We start from the raw sequence: 20,618 nt of genomic DNA on the forward strand, positions 1-20,618 counted from the left end.
TGTCTAGGAGTTTGGTACTAATTATATCTAAGCAGTACTGACCATTAAATGCACTCAGCTCATTTGCATTTAAAAAGCACAATGGTTTGTTTATATTACAGTGTTTACATATGTAGGACTTTTGTTGGGGGGAAGGTCTGTTAAAGGAGAAGAAAATTCCATGTGATTTAATATAGGCCCTGAAATTTTAAGTAAACAGAGGCCCAAACAGCCCCCCAGCAGTACACTAAATAGTGAGTGTCTAAGGCAGGAGTGCCCAGGACGTCAATCGCAGTCTACCAGTCGATCCCCGTCCTGTTCCTGGTAGGCCGCAACCTGCTATTAGTTTCAATGGCGTGTTAAAATATGCAACATTTACATTTACTTCCAGTGATATGGCTGTGTCCCCCCCGAAAAAAATCAATGAGCATGTGAATATGAATTCTAGGGGGAGGGGGAATGGGATGGATTTAGAGGTCTCTCCTTAGCATGGGGAAGGGGACAGAGTGGTGGTTATTGTAATCTCAGTACACCAGGAAGCAAGAGATCACATACACTGTGCCGGCCGGCAAATGCAGTCTGGTGATTGGCAAAGGCGGTGAAAATATCAAAAACATAAACCAGCAGTCAGGGGCTTATGTGGAGCTGCAGAGAAACCCCCCTCTTAACACAGACCGTTAAGACCCAGGTGTCAGGATATTTATCATCCAGGGTGTAAAATCACTGCTGTGTTCAGGATATTGCCAGGGGTTCTATACAAACTTAAATAGATGTATGCATTTTTTTTATAATTATTTATTTGTTTTTATTGGGGGGAAAGTACTCAACCAAGTATTTTAATGCAGTAATTTGCAGATTACCACAATGCCCATTCATTTATTAGTTATTTAGATTCTGGCTTTTCTTAACATAGGGACATCACGGTTCCCTGCACTCAACGTGATGAGAGAATTTAGCTTGATCTGTTAGAGCGCGCCAGACGGACAATCCATTCTGGCTCTATCTATACCCTGATAGTGTAAATTGAGGGTGCCACTATGTCTTATCAATCCTTGTGTGTTTTAATAGGATTCAGTTAAGGTTCTGTTACATTGAAAATTTTACTTTTGAACATAAATTAGAGGGAAAAAAAAAAAAAAAATACTCTGGGAATTGAACACTAAACCCACTGGTCAAAGGCAGGGACTTAATCCACTAAGCCACCACATATACTGTGTACAGGTATGGATCGCATTAGCTAGCGCTTGGCGACATCTAGTGGCCACATACTTGTATTACATGCTGGTAAACTGGATGAATGTGATGTGGAAATGCAGCACAACGCACTTATCTAACGTTATAGCGTGCCAGATGTACCATCCATTCTGGCTCCATCTGTAACTTGCTTCTTTCTGCGACTTTAGGTCAGTCCTGCGACAATCCTGTTGCAGGACCGACATGACAGCCCCCCAGCCTTATTAATTTAAAAAGAGAAAAGAAAAGTAAAACCCCGTATGTCTTTATATTCTAGAATCACTTAAAGGAGTTCACACTTCTGCCAATAATTAACTAAAAACCTCAAAAGTGCCTGTGCTTATCTATATGAAGATCACCAAAAGTGCTATGTGCTAAATTATGTTATACGGTCAAATTAATAAAATTGCAATTCATTAATCATTCTAATACATCAATTTTAATTAATAGTGGATTAAACATTCTAATACATCAATTTTAATTAATAGTGATACTTTATAAAAAACACCAATTGAATTCAATTAATAAGACCAATTTTAAAATTATTACCTATGTAATTAATCCTATGGCCTGTTATAATACAAGGTATTAAAGATAGAGACAAACCTCTAAAGTGCATTAGTGCTAATTAATTAACCACCATAATTACCCCCAGGGGATTTAATTAACAACAATAAATAAATGAATAAATTGTGTGTATAAATTCCACAAAAGCTAAGGTAAAATTGTTGAAAAACACATGCTCCTTTCACAGGACTTCAACCTTATCAGTTGATTGGCAGGATATACAATGTAACAACAGATTCAAGAATTGTATCACATTCACACTTGTAATATATTAAGATTAGAATTGGAAGAAAGAGATAGTGGTGGAGTCATCCCATTTGTTACTGTCTGGTCATTTTGCTATCTAGACCCTGGGATTACCACAAGTAAAGAAGGCAGAACGTGGGGAACTGTGGTCTCAAAAATACCTTTTCTAACTTGAATTGTTTTCTGTCTTTCCTTAAAAAAACACAAATTCCCCACGTCTTGTGAAAAGGAAGAAAGGATAAAAAGGAGTTTGCTAATCGGTAACTCCTGTAATTAATGTAAAAGAGTAAGGATAAGAGATCTATTTAAAATTCAATAATAGAGAGAGAGTGAACCACGCCTAAGAGTGAACCCAGCTTTGTTGCCTAGGGGGCTCTGCAGAGGCGGCTAAAGCACTGATTTCTGCCAGAACGTACTAGGTACGTTCTTGGCAGTTAAAGCCCTTGCCTGCTAGAATTTACAGCGTACGTGCTTGGCAGGCAAAGGGTTAAAGGCATTATCAGAATCAGCCATCACAACAACACCTGGCAGGGCATTCCACAACCTCACTGTCAGGAAAATGTTATTTTTCTCTAGTCTGAAGGGGTGGCCTCTGATGCAGTGATCTTTTTCATGGGTAAAAAGGTCCCTTGCTATTTGTCTATAATGTCCTCTAATGGACTTGTAAAGTGTAATCATGTCCTCTCGCAAGAGTCTATTTCTAGCAAAAACAACCTCAACACTGATAATTTGGAAGAGGCACAGACAGAGCAAGAAGCAATAAAGTCTTTGATATCTTTTCGCATTGAAAGCCACCAAACCAGAGCACAGGAGCTGCAGACAGGACCACTGGCACAGGAGCTGCTGACGGGACCGCTGGCACAGGAGCTGCAGACGGGACCGCTGGCACAAGAGCTGCAGACGGGACCGCTGGCACAAGAGCTGCAGACTGGAGGGCTGGCACCGGGGCTGCAGACTGGAGGGCTGGCCCCGGGGCTGCAGACTGGAGGGCTGGCATGAGAATGGACAGAGGCAACTTTCGGGGAGCCGGCACGGGAACAGGCAGCTTTTGGGGAGCCGGCACGGGAACAGGCAGCTTTCGGCCCTTGAACCTAGTGGTAAATGCGGTAGGTATTTCATCCTCATCCGATTCCACATCTTCCCAATCTTCCTCATCAGAAAAATCTGTACAGTCCTCTTCAATAGAGAAATTCTCCAAATCTTCCTCATCCGATATATTCCCGCAATCTACTTGGAAAGAATCTTCTACCTCTGAATCTTCATAGGAAAAGGTAGTAACAGGTTGACAGGTACTTGGTCTTTGTAACTTGGAGCAAAAATTAGAAAACCTTGGAACAGGAGGGGTGAGCTGGAAAGGCTTGGTTTGTTTAACAGAAGAAGAATCCTTGGAAGAAAATAAATTGGAAGCAACTGGCCACAAATCTCCGGTGAATGTTGCCTTTAGAAAAGATAGAAAGGAACAGGGGTCCTCTAAAAAATGAGCTTTTTCATCAACACATGCCTCAGCCCACTCCAAGGCCTTACCTCCCAAAAGAAACAGAATAATTAACTTGCTTTTCATATTATCAGGGGCTTCTTTGACAAATGGAACCATAGAAAACTTGCACAAATCAAGTAGATCATGAAAGGAATCATCGTCACCCTCATACCTTTTAATGGAGGAAAGCCATTCTGCAGATTGTTGTAGTTCAGACTGTACAGCAGAGGTGTCACCAGCAGGCTCCTGATTAAATGGCTTGATCATTCTGTCAGGCTTGGCCACAGGTGAGTGGCTGGTAGTTAGGAGCCTTGGTGCTGTATAACACGAGTACAGCGGGTATTTGAGGTTTTGATAGGCCGGAAACATGTTATGCAGAAGAGTATTTTAATAATGAAAAGTATGACAATATAACAGATGAACAAAAGATAAAAAATAATATAAGTTCTTACACCGGTCGGTGGTCAAAGGCAGGCAACAATAAAGCAAGTCCGAGAAACAGGCTGAGGTCGGGGGCAGGCTGATGGCAATAACAAGTCCGTATGGTAGGCCGAGGTCGGAGGCAGGCTGATGGCAGAGGGTAGTCCAGTAAACAAGCCGAGGTCAATTACCAGGGGATTCAACAGAGTGCAGGTAATGGGAAACTGTAGCAGAGAACACAGGCACAGGGAACAAAGCAGGAATCTCAGGAACAAAGCAGGAATCAGGCACAGGAGTCACAGGAACAAGGAGTCACAGGAACAAGGAGTCACAGGAACAAGGAGTCACAGGAACAAGGAGTCACAGGAACAAGGAGTCACAGGAACAAGGAGTCACAGGAACAAGGAGTATGCTGGATCTAGCTTGGGAGCTTCAATGATCAAGCAGCAGAGTATCTTTAGCAACAGGCTTTTAAAGGCCCTTAATTAACAAATTACCAACACCTGGTAGAGCAAGAAGGAGGAGGAGGAGGTGGGCAAACGTATAAGGTAGAAAGTCTTTAATCATACCAGTAGAATCAGATTCCAAAGGTCTCCAGTGGCTCAATGAAATAATGCAGGAGCTTGTGAGTGTATAGTTCAGAGTTCGATCCCAGGTAGCTCCTGACAATAGCGTTGGTTCTGGTAGGAAAAAGCCAATCCTGGATTGCAGACACCTTGGCATTTCATCCCTTCTGGAGATATATTATAGCCAAAGAAGGGGAACTTCAAAATGCATTTTTCCAGTTTAGCATAAAGAGAGTTTTTCCTCAGACAATACAGTACTTCTCACAGCTGGGCTCTATGGCTGATCAAATCTTTGGAAAACACAAGAATATTGTATAGATAAATCACAACTGACTGCCCCAGAAGATCTGTGAAGATATTAACAAATTCTTGGAAAACAGCAGGGGCACTGCAGAACCCGAACAGCATTTACCAGGTATTCATAATGTTAATCTCTGGTATTAAATGCTGTCTTCCACTCATCCCCCTCATGAATCTGAATTGTAGGCCAAACGGTGATCTAATTTAGAGAAGACCTCGACCCCTTTTAATTGATTGAATTCAGAGATGAGGGTTAGGGGATAATAGTTCTTACTGGTTATCTTATTAAAACCTCTATGATAGATAAAGGGCCGAAGACCAACATCTTTCTTTTCTACAAAAAAGAATCCAGCCCCAGAAGGAGAGGTCCAAGGCCATATGAATCCATGCTGAAAGTTGTCTTGTATGTATACTTTCATGGCAGATTCAGATAGAGGATAAGTATGGCCTTTGGGGGGACATTGTTCCAGGGAGGAGGTTGATGAGGCAATCTTAGGGAGGAAGTGTTTTGAAAGATTTTTTCAGAAAAAATCTGAAAAGTGCTTATCTACAGAGGGTAGGCATGAGACAAGGTTCGACTGAGACTATAGGTAAAGAGCAAATCAAGGTTCAACTGAGACTATAGGTAAAGAGCAAATACAAGAGGAAGGCAGGCAATTATTGTGGCAGTATGGACTCCAGTGGGAGATTTGATTATTGGACCAATCGATAAGAGGATTATGTAACGGGAGACAAGGTAACCCCAACACTACTGGAGCCGACAGGCAGTTGATATTAAGAAAGGATAGTTTATCTTTATGTAGAGCCCCCCACATGCATAGATAGTTCCCTTGTAGTTATGGAGATGATTTCTGACATCAGTGGTCTATCATCAATTGCGAACACCCGCAAGGGGGGTAGTCTTAGGAATAAGGGGAATACCAAGGTGCTTGGCAAAGGCAGATTCCATGAAGTTCCCTGCAGCTGCAGAATTGAAAAAAGATTGAATGTTGACAGGTCCAGATGCCAGGTGGAACTGCACAGGGAGTTAGAAACTATGAGAATTATTTTGGGGAGAAGGTACAATACTGTTTAGAGAAGACTCCCCAATCTTACCTAGGCATTGGCATATCCCTGCTTCAGAAGGCAGTTGTTGGCTAAATGAGCCTTGACATCACAATACAGACACAGTCCAGCAGAGCACCTACGCAATTTCTCTTGTTCAGAGAGGCATGCCCTTCCTATCTGCATAAGCTCCTTCAATGAAGAGGAAGGGATTTGAGGATTAGGGCTGGGAAGAAGAGGTCTTTGGAACAATGTTGCCAGGACGGGTTGGAATCTTTTGCCACAATCTTTATCTGCTTGTCGCTCCCTATGACAGGTGTCAACCTTGATGGTAAGGTCAATCAGTTCTTCAAGTTGCTTTAGAAGATATCTGGAAACTAGACCGTCCTTTAACTTATTGGACAACCCCTGATAAAAGGCTGCTGCATAAGCCTCTTTGTTCCAGGCATTGTCTGCATCTAGAATATGGAACTTTACATCATACTGACTAGCACTGTGGTTGCCCTGACAGATCTGCATAAGACATGAAGCAGCTGCAGTTCCCTCACCTGGAGCATCAAAGACATTCCGGAAGGCTTCTGTGAAGGTGTTGGCATCATGGATCAGGGGTGAATTCTTATCCCAGAGAGGGTTTGCCCTCCAGCATAGAAATGACATACCCCACCTTGGCATGTTCAGATATGTAATGCAAGGGTTGGAATACAAACTGGATTAAGCATTGATTCACAAACCCCCTGCAAGCCCAAGGATCTCTGCTGCAATGTGGGGGCAAAGGAATGCAGGGTTCCTTGGCAGTCTGTTGTGCTTCTTAGGTTTCTATATGCAAAACCATGCTACATAGTCTTTTCCCGCTCAGATGGTGCTTCCTTCCTTCCAGAAGGGTCCATGGCCCGTGTATACTGTCAGGGCCTGCTCAGTTAGGATTTGTGGTCAGGACTTGGAGAAAGTTTGATTACAGGCGGTTAAACAGTCCAGAAATGTGGTACCAAAAGTGTTAAAACAGCCCCATAGAACTTATTCCAGGAGCAGGTCAATTTAGGCAGTAAACAGAATGGTCAGAAACAGGCAGGAAGGTCAGTATCCTTGGTCCAGCCTGGTGTTTCAGCTAAGCAATTATAATCACTGGAGGCCTTTCTTCCCTTTTATGGAATTTTGGCTTTGAACCTAGTGTTTGCACTTGGACAGAGACCTGGATGAAATATAGATGATAAAGAGTTCTGATAAATGGAAACAGTTGACACAGTTAGTTGAAACAGTGTTGTGGAGTTCCTCAGGGGAATGTTTTTGATTCTTTCTTTTAATTTGTTAATAAATTATTTTGAGCTATCTGCAAGTATTGTCTGATTATACTAATTGTTAAAAACTATAACTTCCATGCAGGATGCAAGATGTTTCCAGAGAGATTTCACTAAAGAGAGATATCACTTTATACACGAACAGGAGGACAGCACTCCGGTAAAAAACAGGTTTTTATTGCTGGGCACTGTAGAAATACATAGGCCAGGGCCGGACTGGGAATAAAAAGAAGCCCGGGCAAAAAAAATCAAAGCAGCCTACATGTGATGGTCTCGTACTCATCCACTCATATTTTGGGGTACAACTGCAAAAAAGCTGCCTTTCTCACTTAAGTGTAATTAATGTAAAATATGTTAAAGATTCTGCTGCCTGAGCCTTTATGTGGTCAAAGAACCCCTCAGTGAATTCTAATATCCTTATGATTTACAATAGGGGGTACATTATCCCTTATAATACATGAGTGATACTCAGAGTTCCCTGTATAACTCAGCCTGCAGCCTTGTGTCTTTATATGGTCACAGAACAACCCCTCAGTGACTTCTAATATCCTTATCATTTACAGTAGGGGGAACATTATCCCTTATAATACATGAGTGATACTCAGAGTTCCCTGTATAACTCAGCCTGCAGCCTTGTGTCTTTATATGGTCACAGAATAACCCCTCAGTGACTTCTAATATCCTTATCATTTACAGTAGGAGGTACATTATCCCTTATAATACATGAGTGATACTCAGAGTTCCCTGTATAACTCAGCCTGCAGCCTTGTGTCTTTATATGGTCACAGAACAACCCCTCAGTGACTTCTAATATCCTTATCATTTACAGTAGGGGGAACATTATCCCTTATAATACATGAGTGATACTCAGAGTTCCCTGTATAACTCAGCCTGCAGCCTTGTGTCTTTATATGGTCACAGAACAACCCCTCAGTGACTTCTTTTCAGGAAGTTCAATGACACTAAGGTTTGGCCACTAGTAAGCCTAGGTACTTGAGCGTGTTCACCTTCTTAATTATCTTGGGAGCAGCTCCCCCTTGAACTAAATATAAAGAGGTCCTTACGGACAGATTGCCAGTCCGGGCCTGGTCAAAAGCATTACAGGTATGGGACCTGTTATTCAGAATGCTCGGGACCTGGGTAATGGAACTTTCCATAATCTGGATCTTCATACCTTAAATCTACTAATCATATAAACATTAAATAAACCCAAAAGGCTGGTTTTGTTTTCAATAAGGATTCATTTTATATTTGGTTGGATCAAGTACAAGCTACTGTTTTATTATTACAGAGAAAAGGAAATCATTTTTAAAAATTTGGATTATTTGTATAAAATGGAGTCTATAGGAGACGACCATGCCATAATTCGGAGCTTTCTGGATAAAGGATCCCATATCTGAAATATTTATTTGGACATAAGGCTAAAATAAAATGATACTGTTGTTATAACTATTGCTTATGACATTTTGAGAGACTCACATTATTTGTATGACATGAATCATAAGCATATACACTTAAGTGGGGTGAGGGTCATTTGTGACTTTATGCTCCTCATGCTTAGCCTCTTGTTTACTTTGCTTATAATTTAGATTGGGGTATTCTAAGTTCTATGGCACTATACTCCTTATTTGACGTACTTTTATTTATACTGGAAGGCATTTTTACATTAACTGTTTCTGTATTGTGACGGTTCTGTGGCACCAGAGCAGAGAAAATATAGTGGATATATTGTTTACGTGTGGCAGGTTGGCTTAATCACTCGTTCCAGCTGCAGTTTTCACTATTCTGGTAATAGAAGGTTGCAGCGTGAGCTGTGTTTGGGCCGGATTGGGATCCATAAGTCTTTGAGACATGGTTACCTTCAGTGCAGGGACGTGCTTGGGACACGCATAAATGGAAAATACGCACAACTGAGGGCCCAGCGCTAGGTGCCGCCGATATCTCCTGTACTTCCTCTGCATGTGTGCGCATACGCGCGCATGCACGCTTGTGAGTTTTTTCTGCAGGAGCGGGTCCGGGCCCCCCAGTGGCAAACTATTGAGCATCTCCTGTGCGTGCATGCGCGTGCATAGACGCGCATCCACGCTTGCAAGTTTTTAGGTTACAAGAGGGAGTGCCGGAGCGGTCTGGGCTGGTGGGCCCTAAAAGAGCCTGGGTCCACCGGCCCAATGCGACCCTGTGCGAGCGGCCCACTTGAACTAACTATGCAGTGGCCCCTCGGGCATTTGCCCGTATGGACAGATTGCCAGCCCGGGCCTGACATAGGCCTTTATATACATGCAAAAATAACATGAATGTTTGTTATACACTAAATAGTAGTGTGTTGAGGACATCCTCTATTGGGAAAGATGTGGGGGTCATTGTGGACTTGCAGACTTTGCAACATTAGACAGTGTTAGTCAGTGTCCATTTAAGATAATAAAAATATTCTCTGACTTGAGGGGTCAAAACATAATGCCTCATACAGCAGTACCGGATGGAGCACTGCGCTGTCGCACGAGAGAGTAGTTCCCGACCCACTGCTTTATTTAATAAGCAAAATAAGCAGATTAGACCAACATGGGGAAGGATAACAAAAAGAAGCACACTTCAGCTCAAGCAACTCCGATACCAATGAAAACCCTGTCTGTGTAGTCCTTTTTCGAGAGAATGGAGGAACCCAGACTTACCGCAAGGCAAACAAAGATGGCGGAGGCCTCTAGACACAGCCCAAGCCCGACAGACTCGGTGAGCAGCTTTTCATTACCCTCACAAACCCAGTGTCAAGGTCGGCACCCAACACCAGAACAAATGCCAAGCACTCTGGTCTCGGCTCGTGCTTCACCTGTAGTGTGACCACGTTTGGCCTCGAGAGGAGCCCTCAGGTACTTGGATGCCACCAGGACTTAAACGAGAGGTGTCTTTTAGGCCGAAGGTCGCAGTACAAGATGTTAGGCAATAGAGTAGTCAGATCAGGCCGGGTCGGGGCAGGCAGAGAATAAACGTAGTCAGGCAAGCAAGGGTCAAACCAGGAAGTCAATCAGATGGGTTAAGCAGAAGAGGTAGTCGGTATTCAGGCAAGGGTCAGGATCCAGAGGTCAGAATAGTCAAAAGCCAGGCATGGGTCACAACAGGAATCAAACACAGAATAGTCAGAAGCTCTAAAGCACAGAAGCACCAGGAACAAGATCCTATAACGTGCAATGTGTAGAAATGCTTTGTGGCTTTAAATATTTTCAAATTTCACGCCAGTGTGCATGCGCAAACAAATAAGGAAGCGGCACGCAGTGCGCGCCTTATTACACCTTTTGCGGCCCAGAGGAGCGGTTGCGTGGCGGGCGTCCCCGCCGAGGAGGCTGCAGGTGTCCCTGCAGACCTCCTCCCACTAGACCACCAGGTTAAGTTATCACATTAACCCCCCCTCGAGGAGGGGCCACCGGACTCCCAGGTCTCTCAGGAAACTTACATTGAAATTGGTTCCTGAGACAGTCAGCCCTAATATCACCAGGCACCTAAGAGACCATAGCCCTTCCATTTGACCAGATATTGTAACTTACCCCGCACTAAGCGTGAATCGAGGAGCTCTTGGATGATGAATTCAGGCTGACTCTCAACCAATACTGGGGGAGGAAAGGATTGTTGGCGCACCTGTGTGTCAGGTTTCAGGAGGGAAACATGAAAAGAATTAGAAATTTTGAAATTATCAGGGAGTTTGATACGAACAGATGAGGGGTTAATTATTTCAATGATGGGATATGGACCAATAAACCTGGGCCCCAACTTGAGTGAAGGGACCTTTAACTTAATATTTCTTGTAGGCAACCATACAGAATCTCTCACCTGATATTTGGGTGCCTTTCTACAAGACCTATCGGCTGCTCTTTTCTGAACGGCTGTAGCTGCAGAAAGAGAGTCGTGCACCCCAGACCAAATTTCTGCAAACTGTTTGATGGAAGAATTGACAGAGGGTACAGAGGACAAAGAACCAAAAAAAGAAAATGCTTTGGGAAGTAAACCATTAACAATAAAAAATGGAGATTCACCAGTTGAAGAATGAGTTGCATTATTGTAAACAAATTCTGCCCAGGGTAACAGTTCAGCCCATGAGGACTGGTTGTCAGACACATAACACCTTAGAAATTGTTCAAGGGTCTGATTAACCCTTTCGGTTTGCCCATTAGTTTGAAGGTGGTATGCGGTAGAAAAAGATAACTCAATACCAACGAAAGAGCAAAATGCTCTCCAAAACTTCGAAACAAATTGTACCCCTCTATCAGAAACAATATTGACCAGAAAACCATGTAACTTAAAGATATTGTAAATGAATAACTCAGCCAAGGTTTTGGCAGAAGGGAGGTAGGAGGGAAATTAAGTGACTCATTTTGCTGAACCTGTCCACCACCACCCAAATTACAGTCTTCCCCTGAGAAGTAGGAAGATCGACAATAAAATCCATTGAGAGATGGGACCAGGTCTGTCAGGGATAGGTAGTGGCTTTAGCAAACCCTGCGACAATTTCCTGGAGGATTTTGATCTTTGGCAAACAGGACAAGAATCAACAAATCTTAAAGGAAGGCCACCATACATTGCGAGACAAGAGGGACACCATTTTTGTGATGTCAGGATGTCCTGCCATTTTGGGATTATGGGCTTCACCCAACACCTGTTCCCTCAAATTCTTGGGAACAAATAATCTCCCAGGGGGAGTTTCTACAAGGGCAGAAGACTGGACTGAGGATAATAGGGTGGCAAGATCTGATCCCAGAGCTGCCACAATTAACACACCAGAAATGATAGGAATGCACTCACTAGAATCATTTCACAAGCAAAGGACATCATAAAGCTCTTAAAAAGGGCTTGGGTCATGGGCTGTTCCGATTCTGGGAAGGATGACATGAAATCCGAAGCACTGCTTGCTGGAGCTGGATGTGCGGGCAGGGGGGGTGGATGGTATGGATAGATAGGTGACCGGAGTGTGGGCTGAGGATCTTGGCCTGCTTGAGGGCCTGAGTCCTCCAGATTAGTTACCGCACACTGAGTTGCAGGCTGCGCTAATGTGGGCTGGGGTGATGTCTGTAGGGGCTTATATGGTTTCATGGGGCTACGATCTCTGTCATCCCCAAAGCTCACCTTAGATCCACCAGCGCTATTTTCTTCCTCATCACTCACTTCTTCCATGCCCGTTTGAGTTCTCTTCCGATAGGGAGTGTATAGAGGGGTAAAACGATTCCTTTGTTCAATTGGTGGTGTAGTGTGATAGCCTGCCTCATGGCTGGGCCTAGGCATGTAGTCACGGTCGCCATCTTTGTTTTCATCCTGGAAGAACTCTGACAGCCTCCGTGGTGTGGGAGAGCTGTATTTCTTCCTGGAACTTACTTTGGTCCACTGCTGTGACATCTCTGGACCTTCACCCAGCTTATTAGTGAAAAGGGGCTCACTTTAGGCTGCTAAAATAAGCTAAAATCGATGTTCTGCACGGAGAGCTGTGGAGTCAAGCAGCCATCAGTTCCACGCGCTAGCCACGCCCGCACTCACTAGAATCAGATGAGTTGGATTCGAAACTTCTAGAGAGTGCATCTGCCTTGGTGTTTTTGGAGCCAGGCCTGTAGGTAAGGGAAAAATTAAACCGGGTGAAAAATAAAGCCCATCTGGCCTGCCTAGGATTCAGCCGCTTGGCAGACAACAAATTTTTATGGTCAGCAAGACCATTATCAAATGCTTAGCCTCCTCCAACAGATGTCGCCATTCCTAAAAGGCCCAACAATTCTCTATTCCCAATATCATAATTAGCCTCGGCAGGCAAAAAGTTTTTAGAGAAAAAGGCACAAGGGTGTACCTTGTTGGTTGTTGAATGCCTTTGAGAAAGGACTGCCCCCACCCCAACCTCTGAGGCATCAACCTCAACAATAAATGGAAGTGTGGTGTCAGGGTGACGAAGAATGGGGGCAGACACAAACTCCTCTTTGAGTATTTTGAAGGCTTGAATAGCATTGGGGGGCCACATACTCGGATCTGCACCTTTTTTGTTAAGTCAGTGATAGGGGCCACAATTAAGGAAATTTTTTTAATAAATTGTCGATAATACTCGGCGAACCCCAAGAACCTTTGGGTTGCCTGCAAAGAAAGAGGCTGGGCTCAATCTAGTACCACTTTAACTTTCCCAGGATCCATTTCCAGACCCTTACTGGAGATGTTAAACCCCAAAAATTGGACAGATGAAACCTCAAAGGTGCTTTTCTCTAGTTTGGCGTAGAGGTTATATTTCCTCCTGCACATGTTTACGGTGATCACTCAAGCTGGAAGAAAAGATCAGGATATCGTCTTAATAGACCACTACGAATAACCCCAGCAGGTCCCAGAAGATGTCATCGACAAATTCCTGAAACACTGCGGGGGCGTTACAAAGACCAAACACCATTACTTAATATTCGTAGTGGCTGTCCCTGGTGTTAAAGGCTGTTTTCCACTCATCCCCCTCCCTGATACGGATGAGGTTATATGCACTTCTAAGATCAAGCTTGGAATAAATACTGGCATTTATAACCTGATCAGATAACTCAGAAAATAGAGGAAGGGGGTAACGTTTTTTTATGGTGATCTTATTTAGGCCCCTTTAGTCAATACAGGGGCGAAAACCATCATCTTTTTTCCCAACAAAAAAGAAACCCACACCAGCAGGGGAACTAGAGGGTCTGATGAAACCTCTTTCAAGGTTTTCCTGAATATACTCTCTCTTATTGCCTGTGCTTCAGGCAAGTAGAGAGGGTAAGTTCTACCTCGAGGGGGAGTAGACCCAGGAATGAGGTCAATTGGACAGTCATACTGCCTATGTGGGGGTAAGGTCTCTGCAGCTTTCTTCGAAAAGACATCTGCAAAATCTGTGTAAGCTGCTGGTAAACCCTCTAGAGATGTAGTTGCTACCACTGGAGGAATGCAGGACCCCTGGCAGTTTAAACCCCATCGAAGAACCTCCCATGTTACCCAGTCAATATGTGGGTTGTGTGCTTGCAACCAAGGAAACCCCAAGATTAGAGGAGAGGAAGCCCCCTCAATAATATAAAAGGTTAATTCCTCACAGTGCAAGTTATTAGAACACAAAGATAAGGTCTTTTTAGTCACCAGACCTGACCCTAAAGGTTTTTTATCGACCGCTAATATCCTCATAGGAGGATTTAGAGGGGTTAGAGGAACACAAAATTTTGGCTCGAAGGCAGCATCCAAAAAGTTCCCCTCCGCCACAGAATCCACAAAAGCGGACACCTTGACAGAGCCCGTAGGTCAGGTTAACTTAACCGGTATAAAAATCCTAGAGGTAGACTGGGGAGAGGAAACTTCTTTACTCAAATGGAGCTCCCCATCTCCACTTAGGCTTGGAAGTTTCCCAGCCTCTTAGGATTGAGAAAATTACCTTTTTCCCCACAGTAAATGCATAGACCCAGGGATCGCCTGCGGGCCTTTTCCTCAGGAGTTAGTTGGGATATGCCCAGTTGCATGGGTTCCTCTTGAGGTAAAGGCACAGATGGATTAAGGGGTTTGACATTGGTAACCACATTCGGAAAGAAAGACTTAACATTGGTAACACCAGAATTAAAGGAAGTACCCTTCTCACCCCTTCTCTCCCTCTGTCTTCTGTCTACTTGGGTGACAAGAGACATGAGATCATCCAGGTTATTAGACAGAGGATAGTTTACTAGGCTGTCCTTGACAGAATCACAGAGCCCTATCCGGAACTGGCTACAAAGAGCCATGTCGTTCCAACCAGTTTCTACTGCTCATCCGTGGAACTCAGTACAATACACCTCCGCGTCTCATTTTCCCTGGCGTAATTTATGAATCCTGGGGTCGGCAGACGATGCATGATCCGGGTCATCGTAAGGTATAGCCATGGTATTAAAGAAAGTTTCTAGGGAAAAGCTGGCAGGATCAGAGGGGGGTAATCTTAGGGCCCAAATTTGGGGATCACCCTGTAACAGGGTCATTACAAACCTCACTTTTTCCTCGCCGGTAGCGAAAGATTGGGGAAAAAAGTAAAGTTTGCATGCCTCTTTGAATACAAAGAATTTAGATCTATCCCCATTAAATTTGTCAGGGAAGACAATCTTTTGTTCATGGGTTTTAGGTACATTACCCAACATGGTAGGAGAACCCACTGGAGCGGCCACAGGAATGGGGTGACTACTGGAACTGGAGACTGTTCAGAAGAATCCAGTCGGCGGGTCAGATTATGAAAACCTTGTAACAGGCAATCTTGCCTCTGCTCATGTTCTTCCAGACGCTGTAAAAGAGTGGAGAGCAGCACTTCAGTGGTGGAAGGAGCAGCGGCAGCATCGGCGTGATCTTCTTTGTCCATCTTGCCCGTTTTAATGTCACGGTCGGCACCCAAAACAAATGCCAAGCACCCTGGTCTCGGCTCGTGCTTCATCTGTAGTTAGAGTCTTTTTAGGCTGAAGGTCGCAGTACAAGACGTTAGGCAATAGAGTAGTCAGATCAGGCCGGGTCAGGGCAGGCAGAGAATAAACGTAGTCAGGCAAGCAAGGGTCAAACCAGGAAGTCAAACAGAGGGGTTAACAGAAGAGGTAGTCGGTATTCAGGCAAGGGTCAGGATCCAGAGGTCAGAATAATCAGAAGCTCTAAAGCACAGAAGCAACAGTAACAAGATCTTATATTGGGCAATGTGTAGAAATGCTTTGTGGCTTTAAATATTTTCAAATTTCGCGATGCGCGCGTCCTAACTATTGCCCCTTTTGTGGCCCAGGGGAGCGGCGGCATGGCGGGCGTCCCCGCCGAGGAGGCTGCAGGCATCCCTGCAGACCTCCTCCCACTAGACCACCAGGGTAAGTTATCACACCCAGGATCTACATGAACTATTTGCAGCCTTACCAACGAAAACGGATCTGCGTGAGATGGCTAAATCACTTAAGGAGGTGAATAGAGCTGAACTAGCAGAGATCAATGACAAGCTTAAAGATATTGGCACCAAATTGGAAGACATCAAGTCGCTGGCCCAAAGCAACATACAAGCGGTTAAAATAGACACATAGAAGGTAAAAGCGCACCATAAATATATCTATTTACTCAGACGCCATATGGAGGACCTGGATAACAGAGGACGTCGCAACAATAAGGGGATTGCCTGAATCTGTGAAATAAGCAGACGTCGAGTGGGCACTTGGAGAACTCTTTAACCCCCTGCTAGAACAACCTCCTGATGTGGAGATAAAATTTGACTAGGCTCACAGATCGCTTACTGAGACCCGAGAGGAGATCGCCCGAGAGATATTATTTGCTGCTTACATGATCTATGAGATCTTACATCAGCCCCTCTGGAATTTGCCAGAACCCACAAATTGCCAGTCCGGGCCTGAACCCAGGAATGGTCTACACCCATGAAAAGGAGAAGAGGCACCAACAAAACGGCCAGAGAAAGAAATCAGCTAAGTGAATAAACCCTATTGGGCCGAACTTTATATCTACTGACGGGTAACTATGTGATCACGTATAGTGAGTACATATCTGTACATTTTTTTTTTTTGAGGATGTATCCTATATAGACTGTTTTATGCTGTCTTTCACTAATGATCATCATTCACGCATAGTGCTGAGAAATGAATGTGTTAAAGACAAGAGTGGATTTAGTCCCAAAAACAAGGTTCTACAGTTACTTTTTTTTCACAGTTTTTGCCTTTGGGATCCACCCCACGATTCACCACTCACTTTGGGTTGGCCTCTTTTTGATGAACATTACTTATGTATAATGCTGATATATGATATAGAACACAACTATTTTGATCCCACAAATAAACCTTTCCAATTGCCTTTTTTATGATTCTTGGTTCTTAAACTAGGTCTCTCAGACTGAAATATGCTGTCTTTTTGGTAAACACTAATTATGTTTAATGCTGTTATACGATGATGTACAAAATCGGTCTGACCCAGGAAAAAGGGGGGGAGGAGGAAAGGGGGAAAAATAACATTTTCTTGAACAATTTTTCTTGTGCTTTTTGTTTTTGGGAAAATATCTTACAGGTTGGTATATACTCCCTTCTCTCTTTACGACTGCAAATTATCCCCCTCTTCCCTCATTCTTTCCCAGCATCTCCTCCCACTCCCTCTCCTCTGTTTCCCTCTCCTTTCTCCCCCCGAGGGGAATTTTTTTTTCTTCTCTCTTCTTTCTCTTTTATTTTCTCTCTATCTTGCCTCTCTTCTACCATCTATCATTATGTCATACTTACTCAGGTTTTGACAATGACTGATAATGCGAATTTAAAAGAGTTGGGAAGATAGTCTATAGATATACCTCTCAAGACCCAAGACTAACCCCCCAAACTAAATCTCTGTCTCCAACTCACTCCCCTCAATTGATAGAAAGGGAGTCTACGTAGTATAAATTGTTTACTCTCCTTACAAAAAAAGATCATAGCTCATTTGTTGGCGAGTTATCTTAGGGATGGAAAATCTCACAAAGAATGTTTGTTATATATTTCCAAGTTACTTAATGTCGGGCAGGCATATATGTTCTCTGTGCTAGTTAGCAATGACAGAGATAGGGAGGTGAATTTCATACAATTTAGCATATATAGTACAAATAGCAATGATGCATGATAAATTACGCATAATGCCTTTGAATGTCAGGGGCCTCAACACTGTACAAAAACTTAATAGTTTAAAATTGGTGCTTAAACAGAACAAAGTTCACATCGCTATGCTACAGGAAACACATCTTAAGCATCAAAACACATATTAAAGGATACCAAAGCATCTACCAAAGCATCTACACTAGTAAACTTCAGCACTGCAATTATATAATAGCAGACTCTCTTCAATAGACACAACTTGATCAAATTTCGGATAGGCTAGGACATATGAATGCAGTCAAAGGCCTAATAGGCAAGGCAAAATACACACTAGTCTCGATCTATCTTCCAAATCCCGGGCAGTTGAATATTCTCAAAAATATACTACAACAAGTAGATCAATTCACAGATGGCACATTGATTATTGGAGAAGACCTGAATTTTGCAGCAGAACCAATAGACCTCCAAAAAAATCCAGCCTACCAGAACAATACATAGCGCAACTAAGACAAGCACTTCACACCTATAACCTACTAGATACATGGCAACTACTCAACCCACATGCAAAAGATTACTCCTTCTTCTCTAGCCCACACCAACAATACACTCAAATTGATTACCTTCTTACACCCCATAACACATGGGAAGCACATAAGTGTGTCATAAGAGGCAAACAAATTAAATTAGGCACTCGAAAAAGAACCAACAGAAATATAACCAGCTGAATGCACTGGAAAAACAACATAAATTTCCTCATTCACCAGCTCTTCTAGACCAAATCACTACAATCAGAAAAGGAAATTAAAACTATACTGGATAATTATACTAAATTTTTTTTTTATCAAAAACAACTTTACTTTGAAAATGGGAACAAATGTGGTTGACTATTGGCCTCTGCAGTAAAGAGCAAACAAAGAAAGAGTCATATCATGAGCATCAAAGACCGCTTTGGAAAAATTTCCCATGATAACGACAAAATCGTAGAGGTGTTTCGGGACTTTTATAAAACTCTGTATAACATACCCTCAGAATCTGGCCAGACTCAGACAAATAGAACAGGTCTTACAATGGACACTTATCTACAGACCATTCCTAAACCTCAAATACAGAAAGAAGACCTAGAACGATTAGAATTGCCAATCACCAGAGAGGAATTAGAGCATGCTTTAAAAACAACTCCCACACACAAAGCTCCAGGCCTGGACGGCTTTACAAGCACATATTATAAAAAATTCTCCATAATTCTTCTACCCCATCTTCAGCAGAATGTAAACACAATCACGAAGACTGGTAAATTCCCTTTAAATTGCCACTCTAGCCTATATAACCTTAATACATAAAAAAGGGAAGGATCCATTAGACGTTAAAAGCTACAGACCCATCTCCCTCCTCAATGTGAATACCAAACTATATGCAAAAGTTCTGGCTGAAAGGCTGAAACCTTTTTTACCCAATATAATAGATTCCGAACAAGTGGGATTTATCCCTAAGAGGGAGGCCCAGGATAATACCCACAGAGTTTATAGCATCATACACTACTGAAAAAACTCAACATCCCACTGGCATTGCTTTCTACAGATGCAGAGAAAGCATATGGGTGAGCTGGGAGGCCATATTCAAATGCTTACATTGGCTGGGAGTTGGCCCTATCTTCCAAAGTCTATACATACAACCACAAGCCCGCATCAGAATCAATGGGACCATTTCAGAGTCATTTAATATCAATAATGGTACGAGACAGGGCTGCCCCCTATCGCCTCTTCTGTTCATTATCACACTGGAACCATTCCTGCAAAAGATCAGACAGAATGTGAATATACCAGGGGTGCGCATTAACGGTTTTAGTAATAAGACAGACAATTAGATGCATATCTTTAAACAACTTAAAGATCAATCATCAGAAATCCAGCTTTCTTAACATCTCCCTTGCCCAACAAGACTGGCAACATATACAACACAATTATACATTTACAATAGAATGCAAGCATTTCATATACTTGGAACTTAAAATTTCAGCAAATATTACAGAAGGCTTATCTCTTAATATATACCCACTGCTTAAAAAGATCTGGTCAGAACTACAACAATGGGATAAACCAGGCTTCTCGTGGTTAGGGCGCATAAATATCATTAAAAATAACATTCTCCGCCGCTTTCTTTACCTGTTCCAAACTATTCCATTTCCCATACCCAAAACGTTTTTCAAAGATCTGCAAGCGGCTATATCACATTTTATATGGAGCAACCATAAAGCATGTCAGATATTTGGTAATCTAACACAATCTAAAGAATTCAGTGGGCTAGGCCTACCTGACCTGTGGGCTTATCACAAAGCAGTATTGCAAAGAACGATAGACCTAAAAACAACAGGGACCTCTAAACTGTGGACTATGATTGTACAAGAAGGATATGAAACCCCACTAGATATATTCTTATGGCTGCCCAAAGAGTGCCGTCCAATAACGAAAGAATATGACCCGATTATCAAGGAAATGATTATATCTTGGGATAGGTTAAAATGGAAGAATATTCACTATACTGTACAATAAAGAATTCCCACCAAAATTGACTTTAAAAACTGGCACCACTCAGAGTCTTTGTGGGCTTTCCATATATTAGATGGTAGAACAATCAAACAGAAGATATCCTGCATACTGATATTATTACACCCCTTGACAGACTTCGACTATGCCAAATTCAACATTTTCTAAACTCTAAGCAGATTACAGATGCCACGGGACCAAAAGACACTGAGTTTGAACAGTTATTTACGAGAACAAATCGAACAATTACTACCCAGATTTACTGATATTGATATAAAGGACTCAGCCTCTTTTTTCTTGTTACATCATAATGACACAATATAAGAAATCAATTATTTAAATTCTAATCACAGTAGCTAAAACACTAATACCACTTCACTGGAGATCACAAACCA

General features: G+C 42.7%; 1 protein-coding gene across 1 annotated transcript in view; it reads right to left on the reverse strand.

The window, feature by feature from the left end:
- LOC108708146 (contactin-2) overlaps window positions 1–20,618 on the reverse strand; it is a 352,213-nt gene that overhangs the window by 184,073 nt on the left and 147,522 nt on the right. The window lies entirely within an intron of this gene.

This window comes from Xenopus laevis, chromosome 2L (genome assembly GCF_017654675.1).
Source record: "Xenopus laevis strain J_2021 chromosome 2L, Xenopus_laevis_v10.1, whole genome shotgun sequence".
Taxonomy (NCBI): Eukaryota; Metazoa; Chordata; class Amphibia; order Anura; family Pipidae; genus Xenopus; species Xenopus laevis.